Source organism: Arvicanthis niloticus, chromosome 11 (assembly GCF_011762505.2).
Source record: "Arvicanthis niloticus isolate mArvNil1 chromosome 11, mArvNil1.pat.X, whole genome shotgun sequence".
Lineage (NCBI taxonomy): Eukaryota > Metazoa > Chordata > Mammalia > Rodentia > Muridae > Arvicanthis > Arvicanthis niloticus.
Window position 1 is genome coordinate 78,178,101 of NC_047668.1, and position 12,938 is coordinate 78,191,038.

The following is a 12,938-nucleotide window of genomic DNA, read 5'->3' on the forward strand; positions in this document are numbered from 1 at the left end:
GCCAATTTGTTGTCTCTGTTTCTGTGTTTTGGTGTGTTTTGGGCCCATTCTCTTGTCTATATTGTCTCAGTAAGCTGGTTTTGTGAAAGTATTTTTGTTTTTTTGCAGCTGTTTGCAGCTGTTTCTGTCTCGAGAGGAGACGAATGGAGTGATTGGCAGACGTGCTAGGGAAATCACCGGCTGTAGACCTGGGAGATGTCCCAAAAAAGGGCAGGAATTCTTAGGGACACCTAAGAGAGTCCCATCTGGGTGCCAGGGAGGACACGGTGGTCCTCTTAGTAGGGAGAACGTGGAATCCCTCCCGGCTGGCACAGGGTGCCGAGGAGAAAGTGGAATCTCTCCTGGCTGGCACTTTCAATTGAGACAGGTTTTTTGTTAGTCTTTCTGTGTATATGTTTTGTCTGGGTTTTATGTTATTTAGGACGATGGGACAGACTGTGACTAAAGTTTAACCCTAGACCATTGAACTGAAGTTAAAACCAGAGCACATAACTTATCAGTTGAGATCAAGAAAAGACTGTGACAGACTTTTTGTGCCTCAGAGTGGCCGACATTTGATGTTGACCAGCTGCCAGAAGAGACTTTTGACTTGACTATTATTTTTGAAGTTAAAGCTATTATTTTTCAGAAAGGACCAGGGTCATATCCCAATCAACAGCCATACATTACTGTATGACAGGACCTGGTCCAAGATCCACCACCATGGGTGAGAAGGAAGCCAGGCTCCCAAGCCCTGGCCCTCCATAGAACAAGGCACAGACCAAACTGGAAAGTTAATCACCCTTTCTTTTCAGATAACCTTGCCAGTCTGACCAGACTGGAAGAGTCTTTAATGTTTTTTTCACCAGCCTACCTGGGATGATTACCAGCAACTTTTACAGGTTCTCTTTACCACAGAAGAACGAGAAAGGATCCTGTTAGAAGCCCCCCTTAACTGACCAGAGTGGGACACGGCTAGAGGTAGGGAACAGCTGACAGTTTATCCCGCTGGCCTCTGGTGACAGGTAAAAAGTTATAGCATATAGAGAAATTACAAGATTATACCCTGCAGAATTTAGTTAAAGAGACAGAAAAAGTGTATCACAAAAGAGAGACTGAAGATTAGAATACTGGCCACAGTTATAGGAAATATATAGAGAGAAAGGTCAGGGCCTAGACAGACAGGGAACCTGGGCAACAGAAGACACTGGGCTTGAGACTGCCCCCCCCCCCAGAAAAAAGACAGGACCTCTACGGTCCTGGCTCTCAAAGAAGATGACTAGAGGGGACCCTGAGAGTGTAGGGGACCCCTGTGGAGTTTCTGGTGGACACTGGAGCAGACTTTTCAGTTCTGAGACAATCATTGAAAAATTTAAAAACAAAACGACCATAGTCATAGGGACAACTGGGCAGAAACAATATTCTTGGACTACTTTACGAACTGCTGATCTGGGGAAAAGACAAGTGTCTCATTCCAGTTATTCCTGAGTGCTCTATGCCTTTGTTGGGGAGAGACAAAGTTGAAGTTTACTCAGACAGGACCAGGGGTGTCTTGAGAGAACCCCCACCTCTATGATATTGGCCTTAAAACTAGAAGATGAGTAATGGCTTCATGAGCTTCAAGAACAGAAAGAAGCCCTGACATTAGTAAATGGTTAACAGAATTTCCAAAAGCTTGGACTAAAACCAGTGCCTCCTCTATTGGAGTGTGGCAGTACCCAATGATTTGTGAAGCCAGAGAAAGAATTAGACCTCACATCCACAGACTGTTACAACAGGACATTCTGGTTCCTTGCCAGTCACCATGGAACACCCCCCTGCTACCTGTAAAGAAGCCAGGCACTACATTTGAGTACACTTAAAGGCCTACAAAGAACTAAGACTTGTCTGAAAGCTGTCGCTGCCATGGCCTAGCTTAAATTGACTCTGAGACAGCAGATAACTGTTGTGGTACCCCACTCCCTTGAGAACATTATCTGGCAGCCCCCTGACTGATAGATGACTAATGCCCACATGAAAGGGTGATCTTTGCCACCCCAGCCATCCTGAACCCTGCCACCTTGCTGCCTGAGACTGATGATTCCTCCCCTATCCATTGACATTCTGGCAGAAGACCAACCTTGGCCAGGAAGTCTGAACTGGTATATGGACGGGAGCAGCTTTGTGAGTGAAGGTAAGCTGATGGCGGGAGCAGCAGTGGTAAATAAAAAACAAGTGATTTGGGCCAACAGCCTTCCAGAAAGAACACTGATAACAGGTATGCTTTTGCCACTGCCCATATTCATGAGACAATTTACAGACAGAGGGGGCTGCTGACTTCTGCAGGAAAAGACATTAAGAACAAAGAAAAAACTACTGAGCCTCTTCAAGGCCATCCATTTGCCTAAAAAAGTGGCCATAATTCATTGTCCTGGACATCAGAAAACTCAAGATGCTGTTGCTAAAAGAAATCAGATGGCAGATTTGACTGCTAAAAAGGCTGTTCAAAGAGCTATGATCCTGAATGTTGAAAGTCCTAGAAAATATCTTGATGTCCATGTTAAAAATAGTCCTTCCACAGAGAGATATGTGACAAATTTACATTGTTTAACTCACCTAAGAGCTAAGCACCTAAAAAACTTGATAAAGTCCTCTCAATTTTATGTGATGAACTTATCTGATGTAGCTGAAGTAGTAGTAAAAAACTGTAAGGCCTGTGCCCTGACTAACACTGGGTATTCAAAATGTCCCCCAGGAAGAAAACTTCAAAGAGACAGACCTGGGGCCTACTGAGAAGTGGACTTCACGGAAGTCAAACCTGCTAAATATGGTAACAAATACTTCTTAGTCTTTATAGATACTTTTTCAGGCTGAGTAAAAGCCTTTCCTACAAAGACTGAGACTGCCAACATGGTGGCTAAGAAAATCTTAGATGAAAACTTCCCCAGGTTTAAAATACCCAAAATAATTGGGTCTGACAATAGACCTGCCTTTGTTGCCCAGGTAAGTCAGGGACTGGCCACCTAGCCAGAGATTAATTAGAAATTACATTGTGTTTACAGACCCCAGAGCTCAGGACAGGTTAAAAAAAAAAAAAAAAAAGACAAAATTAGCCTTGGAGACTGGCAGGGGATGACTGGACAGTCCTCCTTCCTTTTGCCTTGTTCTGGGTTATGATTTAATCTGACACCTTATAAGATTTTGTGTGGGGGGTTGTTGGGGTCCACACTAGCCCCACGTTGGGGTGGCCAAAAAATGTCGGGGCCTAGGCTCGAGTCCCTGTTCAGGCTCCAAAAATGTCGCGGCCCAAGCAAAATGTTGAGGCTCGGGCCGACCCACGTTTGGGCAACCACTGTATCCCGGTCCAAGCTGCCGCTCCAGTCCGAGGGTCGGGGTTCAGCAAGAGCAAGAGTGAGGACGGACTCGAAGAATGCAGACCAGACAGAGTGTAATTCAATCCCATTTATTCTTCAGTCTAAGCCCTAAGTCTTGAGTTCCTAGTGCTTAGTCCCTAGCTCCTAGTCCCTCCAAGTTCCAAGTTACTTCTTCCAAGTTCTCTTCCAAGTGCCTGCTACCTGTCTTCTCTCCTCTGTGTCTCCCTAATGTCTAATTCTCTGCCGTCTGCCTCTGCCTTTTATGTCTCACTTCTAAGCCATGCCTCTAAGTCACACCTTTAATCATGCCCTTAGGTCTTGTCTCTAAATCTGATCTCTACACTTCTAAATTACACACCTTTAATCTCACACACCCAAGGTATCTAAACCAAGATTATCAGAGTGTGTTCAGCTGTTGTAGGCTATTGTAATCCAAGTCTCATGTCAGGGTATATGGCTCAAGATGGCTGCAAAGCTGATAGCCGCTTTCTGCTAAAAGTCGGCCCCCAACAGGGGGTCTTCACCACTTACTGAGATAGATAAAATATATCATTCTGATGTTGTTCTTTCTAAATCCCAGTTTGTCCACATGAAAACACTTGAGGTAGTCTGACATGAGGTCTGGGAGCAGTTAAAAAAAGCTTATGAGACTGGAGACCTGAGTGTGCCTCATCAGTTCCAGGTTGGAGATGCTGTTCTCATCTGCCACCACTGGGTCGAGAACCTTGAGCCTCACTAAAAAAGACCATACCTGGTGCTACTGACCACCCCCACAGTGGTGAAAGTCGAAGACATCTCTAAATAAATTAGTTACCTTTGTTAGAAAAAAAATGAGTGCTTTTCAGATTTTGATGTTACGCCAAGTTTTATAATTAAAACTTTTACGTCAGAAGAAATGGGAAAATGAAAGAGGTAAAAAATTTTCAAAATCTCCTAGCAGGCTGGGCAGAAGCAAGAGTGCAGGTCAGCTTGGTCATGAGCTCTGTGTTTCAGGAACTTGGCTGACCACAAGATAGATGGTTGATTATAAATAGGCTCTTAGAGAATAGCCTAATCAAAATGTTCCCCATGACTGTTCCTTAGACCCTGTCACAAACTGAGTAATGGGCTGGTACTTTCCACAGGTGCTTTCCAATAACCCTCCTTCACTCGCCCTGGGTTGTGGTCCCCCCTCCCAGTTGTGATTTTTGACTTTAAATTCTCTCTGTCTCCAAAGCTCTGGGGTTAGACCCCATTGCCCCTGCGTGGGCTACAGGTCTTAACCTCAACATGTTGATCAAAATATACCTCTTGCTGATTGCATCAAGTTCAGTGTCTTGTGAGTTACTGGGTGGCCAAGAATTCCTGAGGCTTGGGTGAGGTCCTCCCTTCATGGAGGTCTTACAACACCACCTTGGTCAAACCAGTTGGGGCACGTGTAGATGAACTTGGTGTCCTGGGGCATTTGCTGGTTGGGGTCCCCCGACTTGGTGAGGCTAGTCATGACAACAGCCTCAAATGCATAGGTACAGGTGAAAATTTCCTGAGCACAGAACACCAATGGCTCAGGCCCTAAGATCAACAATTGATAAATGAAACCTCATGAAACTGAAAAGCTTCTGTAAGCCAAAGGACACTGTTAACATACACATTGGGAAAAAAAATCACTAACCCTATAACCAATAGAGGACTATTATCCAAAATATATAAAGAACTCACCTTGGAAACTGATGCATGAACTCACCCGATTGAATCGGCTTTCCTTCGGCAGACTTGTTTCCTGGGTCAACACTTCATTTTGTGTCTTATTTATTCTTCATTCACTTTGAAGCATTTGTGAATGATGTATTGTCTTTAATTTTGTTCTTTGTGACTTTATTTATTAATTTTTAATTTATAGGTTAGATCCTTTGCATTTGATTTTCTTGCACTGTTTTAACTTTCTATTTTATGAAATAGTAAACCATTCACCCTAGCATTACTTATTGAAGAGTACATCTTCCCCTTGATATGGAATATTGTCTTTATTGTTCTTGAAGCTCCCGTGTTGTTTGTCTCATTGCATATGTGGTCCATTTACTAATCAGACTAAGTAGTATCTTTCCAAAATCAATTTATTTGTTTTCATTTTAATTCTAATATGTTTCCATGACTTGTAGTGTAATTTTATTCATTTGTTGTTTGTGTTTTTGAAATGGAGTCTGATATCATCCAGGCTGGCTTTGAACTTGCTGAGTAGCTGAAGTTGGCTTTGAATTCCTGATTCTTCCACCTCTACCTCCCAAGTTCTTAGATTATAGATAGGCATTACTACACTCAGTTTGTATGTGGTTTTAAGTTTGGTAGAGTCATCTGATTGTTTCAGATGTAGTTAAGACAATGATAGTGATCATTAATTCTGTATGGTAAGGGGATACACTTTGATTATCTCAAAACTAAACACTGGCTTGTTGGGAGTATTTTTTGCTTTATTGTTTGTCACTGTGGCAGGTAATATTTTTCAAACATGGCTGAAACGTGTGAATTTTTATATATTTTTTAAAAATTTAAAGCTGCAGAGATAGTTTATTGATTAAGGAAAACCAGGTTCAATTCCCTGCACCCACCTGGTGGTTTACAGCCATCTGTGACTCAAGTTCCAGAGGCTCTAATGCTCTTCTAGCCTCCACAGGTACCAGGCATAAAAGTGATGTTTAGACATACATGCATGCAGAAAACCCATACACATAAAATAAAATGTAAACACATTTTTTTTAAAAAAAGAAAGGTTGTATGTTTTCTATGTAAATGAAATTCACACACACATACCAACCTAAGCATGCACATGCAAACACAGGATCTTACTTTCCTCAATTTCACAATCCCTGCCTCAGCTTCTCAAATGCTGGGATTACAGGGTGAACCACCACACCCTGCTCATTATCTTTCTGTTTCTACTTCCTTAAGAGCACTTTTAAAAATCATAAGCAGACTTTAACTTTATCAAGTTACTGTCTATCATTGCAACATAGTCACATAATTTCTCTGTTACTAGCTAGGCTAGTGAAATGTTACAAATTGAGTTTCCACTGCTTGAGCCAATCTTCCTTTGCTGGAACAAACCCAACTTTCTCATGACCTTTTGAAGAAACCATTTCACAGGCATTTAATCTTGATTAAAGTTATGCAAGGCTTTTACAACACAATAACACACACCAAGAACCATAAAATCAAATTAAAACACCAGTACTTAACAAGGCTTAAGGAAATTGAAATTTCATGTAAAATACACTTACACTTACACAGCTTTCTTTCAAAGAAAGCCAAGTATTAGTTACTTTGTACAAATAAAATGCACCTCATATTTGTTCTTTGTTACTTTATTTTGTTGGGGTTTTGTTTTGTATGTTTTTGAGACAAGGTCTCCATATATATCCCAAGCTGGCCTTGAACTCAAAATCCTTTCTGTTTCAGCCTTCTGAGTGATGGGATTATATGAGATGTTACCAGGCTTAATTCTCCCCATTTCAATGTCTTAAATCACATGGCCCAAAATGCACTGGGGCTAAGGAAAGGATAGTTGGGAGCTCATCATCATTGTTGATGTCTGCCCCTCAGTATAGCTGTAGCTATTTTGTTCCATGCCTGCCAGCTATTTCATATTGTTGCTGTAATATGCCTGCCTGTCATTGACACAGAAAAATAACTTGACTCAGAGCAGAGTCATGCTGACCACATACCCTGTTATGTTCTGTATGTTATGAGGTTTGTTAATCTTAATAAATTCTTCAACTATAAGTTTTACATAGGACCCATCAAATCAAAGGTCAATATGAACTGTTGTGTCTAAAATGGCTTGAGTCAGGGCTGACCACCAGGCAGCACTTCAGCACCGTTGTATGTTGTGGTTTTGTGCTTTTAGCCTTTATAAACTGCCCCTAAGAAATGCCAAGCACACAACTTTCAGGTCTCAAGTCTGAGCTGTTGCCCTGGTTGATCAGTCTTGATGGTTCAATAAACCATCCCTGTATGACTGAGATTGGTCTTTGTGTGGTTTGTCGGGCGACTCCTGAACCCCAACAATTATTGTTAGCTACCATACTGAGTTGGAGGACAATCTAGATCCCATCTTAGAAGAAAACACACATAAAAACAAAACTCAATGCTAACACATATAAACCATTACCTATAATCAAAATTCACCTGAGCTCTGGATTTGTGGTTTCTATTGGGGTTCAGAGACTCAGGTCCAGAGGGCCTACATCACACACCTTAAACCCAGCCCCCAGCTACTGCAGCGGTAAATATGATACACCCTCACTATAAATCACCATGGACTTCATTGCCCATGGACTCTTACCAAGAAAGGGCTCCTGAGATTTTAGAGACTGTCTCCAAAGAGCTGGCCAAGAGCCAGTCCGTAAGAGACTCTCCAAAGCTGAGATTAACTCTCAACTGCATACTTAGGGAAGAACTCAGGCTTTGGCTTTGTCCCTCCCTCCAACAACTGAAAAATCTAACTATGCTTACATTGGCCAATGTGAGTCCATAAAATTTGAGTTCATTTCACCTAGATATTTGGCCTTATAATTCTTTTCTATCATACAGTCCTGGTAAAATCTTTAAGAATAGGTTTTAAGACATATTTTACTGTGTATATTCCTTTATCTACAAGCTCAGAGAGATTCTAGAAGCTACACAGCTATAATACTGGAAACAGAGACAGTTCCTTTGTTTTCTTTCATTCTTTTATAAAATGATAAACAGACATAAGGTTCTACTTTCCAGAAGCTTCACTATAAATCTCTCTCTTTTTGCTAGCTCCTAAATAAATTGTGTTTCTGTTTCCTTTTTGATTCAGGCAGTATTTTGAAAATCAAACTTTAATTTTGAAGGAGTCTTGAGTCTATTTTTGCTATGTCTTCACATTCCTGTGTTGATTTCTAGCCTAATTGAATTGCAAGCAGAGAATTCACTTTATGAAATCTTTATGTCTTGGAATTTATGAACATTATCTTTAGGCCAAGTGCACAAAGCAACCAAAATTGCTGTGCTTTTTCTGCTCATAGAAATCTATGTAAGGGCTGGAGAGATGGCTCAGCGGTTAAGAGCACTGACTGCTCTTCCAGAGGTCCTGAGTTCAATTCCCAGCAACCACATGGTGTCTCACAACCATCTGTAATGGGATCTGATGCCCTCTTCTGGTGCGTCTGAAGACAGCTACAGTGTACTCATATACATAAAATAAATAAATCTCTTAAAAAGAAGAAATCTATGTAAACAGGAGTAACATCTATGTGTGAATTGAATGTATTTTGCCTTTTACATTTTCATGTGTGTTAAAAATTGCTTTACTCCTTAGTTCCCCATTGCTCAGGAAAGTTAAAGCAGTGATTGGGGGCCATACTTATTGTTAATTTTTATTATATTTCTTATTTATTTGTGTATGTATGTGCCCATGGGCTATGACACTCATGGTGTGGATCGCAGAGGACAACTTTTAGGAGTCAATTCTCCCCACCATATGGGTTCTGGGTATCAAATTTAGATGAGGTAGGTGTGGTGGTTTGAATATGCCTGCCCCATGGGAAATGGTACTATTAGAAGGTATGGTCTTCTTGGAATAGGTGTGGCTTTGTTAGAGTTGGTGTGGCCTTGCTGGAGTGAATGTGGTCTTTTTGGAGGAAATGAGTCACTGGGATGGGGAGGGGCTTTGAGATCCTGTGCTTTAAAACTCTGTAGAGGGTGGAAGAATGTTCTCTTAGCTGCCTTCAGATCAGGATATAAAACTCTGGGCTCCTCCAGAATAAAGTCTGCCTACACACTGTCATGCTTCTCAACATGGTGATAATGAACTGAACCTCTAAAGTGGTAAGCCAGTACCACTTCAATGTTGTCCTTTATAAGAGTTGCCTTGGTCATGGTGTCTCTTCACAGCAATGGAAATCCTAACATAGCCATCAGGGCATGGGCCTCCATTGATGTTGATGGTTACTGGGGGTGAGATTTTTTGTATAAAAATATATATAGTTGACTTCATGTCCCTCCTTCAAGAAATATTCTCCCTGGCAAGGTTATTGAGAAATGTTCTCTCTGCCAAAGTTAATAACTCCATGATAACCAGAGATACCATGAGTTCAGGAGGCAAGGCTGTATCTATGTGCTAACAAAAATGGTAAATGCTGTGACCTTAAGATATCCCTTAAGGCTGTGGGAAACAACTCTGAAAACATGAGTTCAAAAATATATAATTTATCAATTATGCAAAATATAAGAATGAAATATAAATTATATGAATGGCTTCATGGACCTAGAAGAGCAGAGGCAGATGCATTATGACCAAGCTTGTCAGACAATACAAAGGCAGGCAGATTCTTGAGTTCAAATTCAGCCTGATACAGAATGAGGTTAGGCTCAGGCATGTTAGGAATGGCATTCTCAGAGCAAGATCCCACCTAGCTAACTTATTGTCTGTGATTACAAAGGCAAGCAGATCTCTGAATTCATTTGCAATGCTAAGGAAAAATAGAAGAAGAAAAAATGTGTTTGTTATTTCTTTCTAAAAATCAGGGGTCCAGAGATGCTGATTCATGGGATAATCAAAAGGGAACCTGGGGTAATGGCTGAATTTATATGTAAATAAAATACTAGGCTTTTGATCTGCAAAAGATGAACTGTCCAGAAAGATTTTAGAATTTCAAGAGAGCTGTCTTCAGAGAGAGCTTTCTGGAAAGCTGTCTTAAGCTGAACACAGAAAGCAATCAGGAAAGCTGTCGAGCAGAACACAGGCCATCGGCCTTGTACCCCACAATTAACTTCAAGTAGTTCTATTCACTTTCAAACACCCCTTCTCTCAGGAACCCCTCTCCAGGCTGAGGCTGGTCCTTGGCAGGACCATCCTGGGGCTGGTAGTTCTAGATTCTATAAGGAAGCAGACTGAGCAAGCCATAAGGAGCAAGCTAGAAAGCAGCACTCCTCCATGACCTCTGCATCTGCTTCTGCTTCCAGGTTTCTGCCCTGCCTGAGTTCTTGTTCTGGCGTAAGTTATGTACTACAAGGCAGAAATGTAAATTCAATTAACCCTTTCCTCCCCAACTTGCTTTTTGGTCATGATGTTTTGTGACAGAAATAGAAACCCCAATAACTAACTAACTAACTGAAACATTTCCTTTCTTTCTTTTGGTCTCTTATAGTCCAGGTTGGCCTAAAATTCAGCCTGCCTGTAGTGGAAGATAGACCTTAAACTTCTCATCTTTCATCTTCTCAGTGCTGCTGTGTGTGTGTGTGTGTGTGTGTGTGTGTGTGTGTGTGTGTGTGTGTGTTTCAATTCTTGTTTAAAGTATTGTACCTATGTAATTCTTAAAAATGTAATGTTAAATTCTAGTCCCTTTAAAAGCTGCTATTACAAATTGTTCAGGTGTTCAGGATAATTAAGAAATGCAAGTTAATAGTCAATCAAAATCATGGTCATGTTAGATACGAGTTTAAGTTAATTACAAAAATATGTTTCCTAGGTTGAACAGATAGTAGGTAGCTAGAAACAAGCAACATTTGCTTATTTGGATATACATTGGATAGATAGATGGTTTTCAAACACCTCAGAGGTTTATAAAATATGGCACTTATAGCTCTTTTATTAACATAAGGCTTTTCATGACAGTGAGACATATCTGCTCCTGGCCACACCCCAATACTACTTCAAAGAAGATGATCAGCATTGAAAACCCTCCTTTCAGAGTCTGCTTCTTTGTGGCAAGCTGTCACTGGGCAAGAAACTGCCCTTGCTGCCCTTGGATAGCATGCTGTCCAAACTGGACAGATGTGATGCAGGGAAGTCAATTGCCAAGCTTTGCTGAGACAAGATAAGCAGTCCTTCATATTTCTGCTTTGCAGAAAAGTCTGTCAGATATTCTGGACCAGAAAGCCAAAGACGGATGCTCCAACAACACAGTGAAATCTTGGGTGACTGTCTAGGCAGCCAGCAACCTCAGTCATTTCTATAGTTTTGGAAGCTGCATCCTTGTACTTCCTGCATATTCAGGTAATATTTATTTCTTCTCAGGTCTCTGATGAGGTTGAAGATTAGATAGTTATAGTCTCACAGTCAAGCTTAAAGTGTTTTTGATTTGAGAAAATGTTTTAAGGTCTAAGAAGTTATTCTTAGATTTATAAATACAAGTTTTGATAGAAAATGATTTAAGTACAGAGCTATAAACTCACCAAGTTTATACAAAGTTTAAACTCTACAAATAGAGTACTTTTTCCAAGGTTAGCAAATACAAATAGACTGGACATTGTGGACATAATTTTACTTAATAAGTTTTCATAATTATTATTATTGTCATTATATGTAGTTTATTAATATAAGACAAAGAGCTGTGGACTAAAAGGGGAAAATGTTGGGGGTATGTGCACTGTATATTCAGATACTGGTTTCTGTGCCTAGACATCTGGTTACAGTCTGGATGATGGCCTGGTCAAGCATCTCCAGTCTCTTTGTTATATAAAAATTGTTTTCTATCACCTCTGATTGATTAATAAAGAGCTGATTAATCAATTAACTGGGCAGAAGAGAATAGGGCAGGACTTCAATCCTAGTCAGGGGATCTGAGAGAGTAGAGAGTAAAGAAGGACCACAAGGAAAAAAAGAGAGTGGAGAGATCCTTAACTGAGAAAATGCTTCCATAAGATAAGGCATTTTCTTAATTAGTGGTTGATGGAGAAAGGCCCAATTCATTGTGAGTGGTATCATCCCTGGGCTGGTGGTCCTGGGTTTTATAAGAAAGCAGGCTGAGCAAGCTATGAGGAGAAAGTCAGTAAGCAGCAGACCTTTAATGTTTCTGCATCAGCTCCTCCCTCCAGAATTCTGTCTTGTTTGAGTTCCTGTCCTGACTTTCACTGATGAAGAGCAGCAATGTGGAAGTGTAAGATGAATAAATCTTTTCCTCCCCAACTTGCTTTTTGGTCATGGTATTTCATCATAGTGATAGAAACCCTAAGACTGTGTTGTTCTGAACACTGGACTAGGATCTCACACATGATAAACAAGTATTCTACATGTGAGCTACACCCTCTGCCCTGACCTTTCTAGTTTCACTTCGTTTTCTCAAGTGATTCCTCTAAGTCTTCTCAGTGATTGGCTCATTTGTGACTAACAAGTTTCATAGCTTTCTTCCCTGTAAGCTAACCTGAAAGCAACCTTCTGTTGCTTTCACAGCAGCGCTGAAGCACAGTGGTAGTCATCCTAGATTTGTCTTTTATCCTGATGGACTTGCCAAGAGATTTGGAGAAGGTTTTTATGTTCCTCCATGAAGTATGAGGAACATATTTGCTCTCAATTTTGAATTTCTTCTCATGCTGAATGACCATAAAATTTATTATTCTTTATTCATCCCTCCATTTGATAAACATCTGGGCTGGCTCCACATGTTGGCTGTTGTGAACAGCACAGTAATAAAGCATGGGTGCATTCAACTTGCTGTAATTAATTAGTACTTTCATCCTACATCCAATGGCATTCCTTTAATCCCATATTTTCCGGACTTTAGTGTCAGACTTACATTAACCTTTATACTATGTCCTTAAGTATTTTAAACAAAATCGGAATATACAAGGATAGAGTTTCCAAGGTGACTGAACCTGTGAACA

General features: G+C 40.6%; 1 long non-coding RNA gene across 1 annotated transcript; it reads left to right on the top strand.

The window, feature by feature from the left end:
• The first annotated feature begins 1,172 nt into the window (after positions 1-1,172).
• On the top strand, positions 1,173-4,531 carry LOC143443986 (uncharacterized). Its single transcript, XR_013113446.1, has 3 exons — positions 1,173-2,152; positions 2,714-2,788; positions 3,913-4,531. It is a non-coding gene; the product is annotated as an uncharacterized LOC143443986 (long non-coding RNA).
• The last annotated feature ends 8,407 nt before the right edge of the window (positions 4,532-12,938 follow it).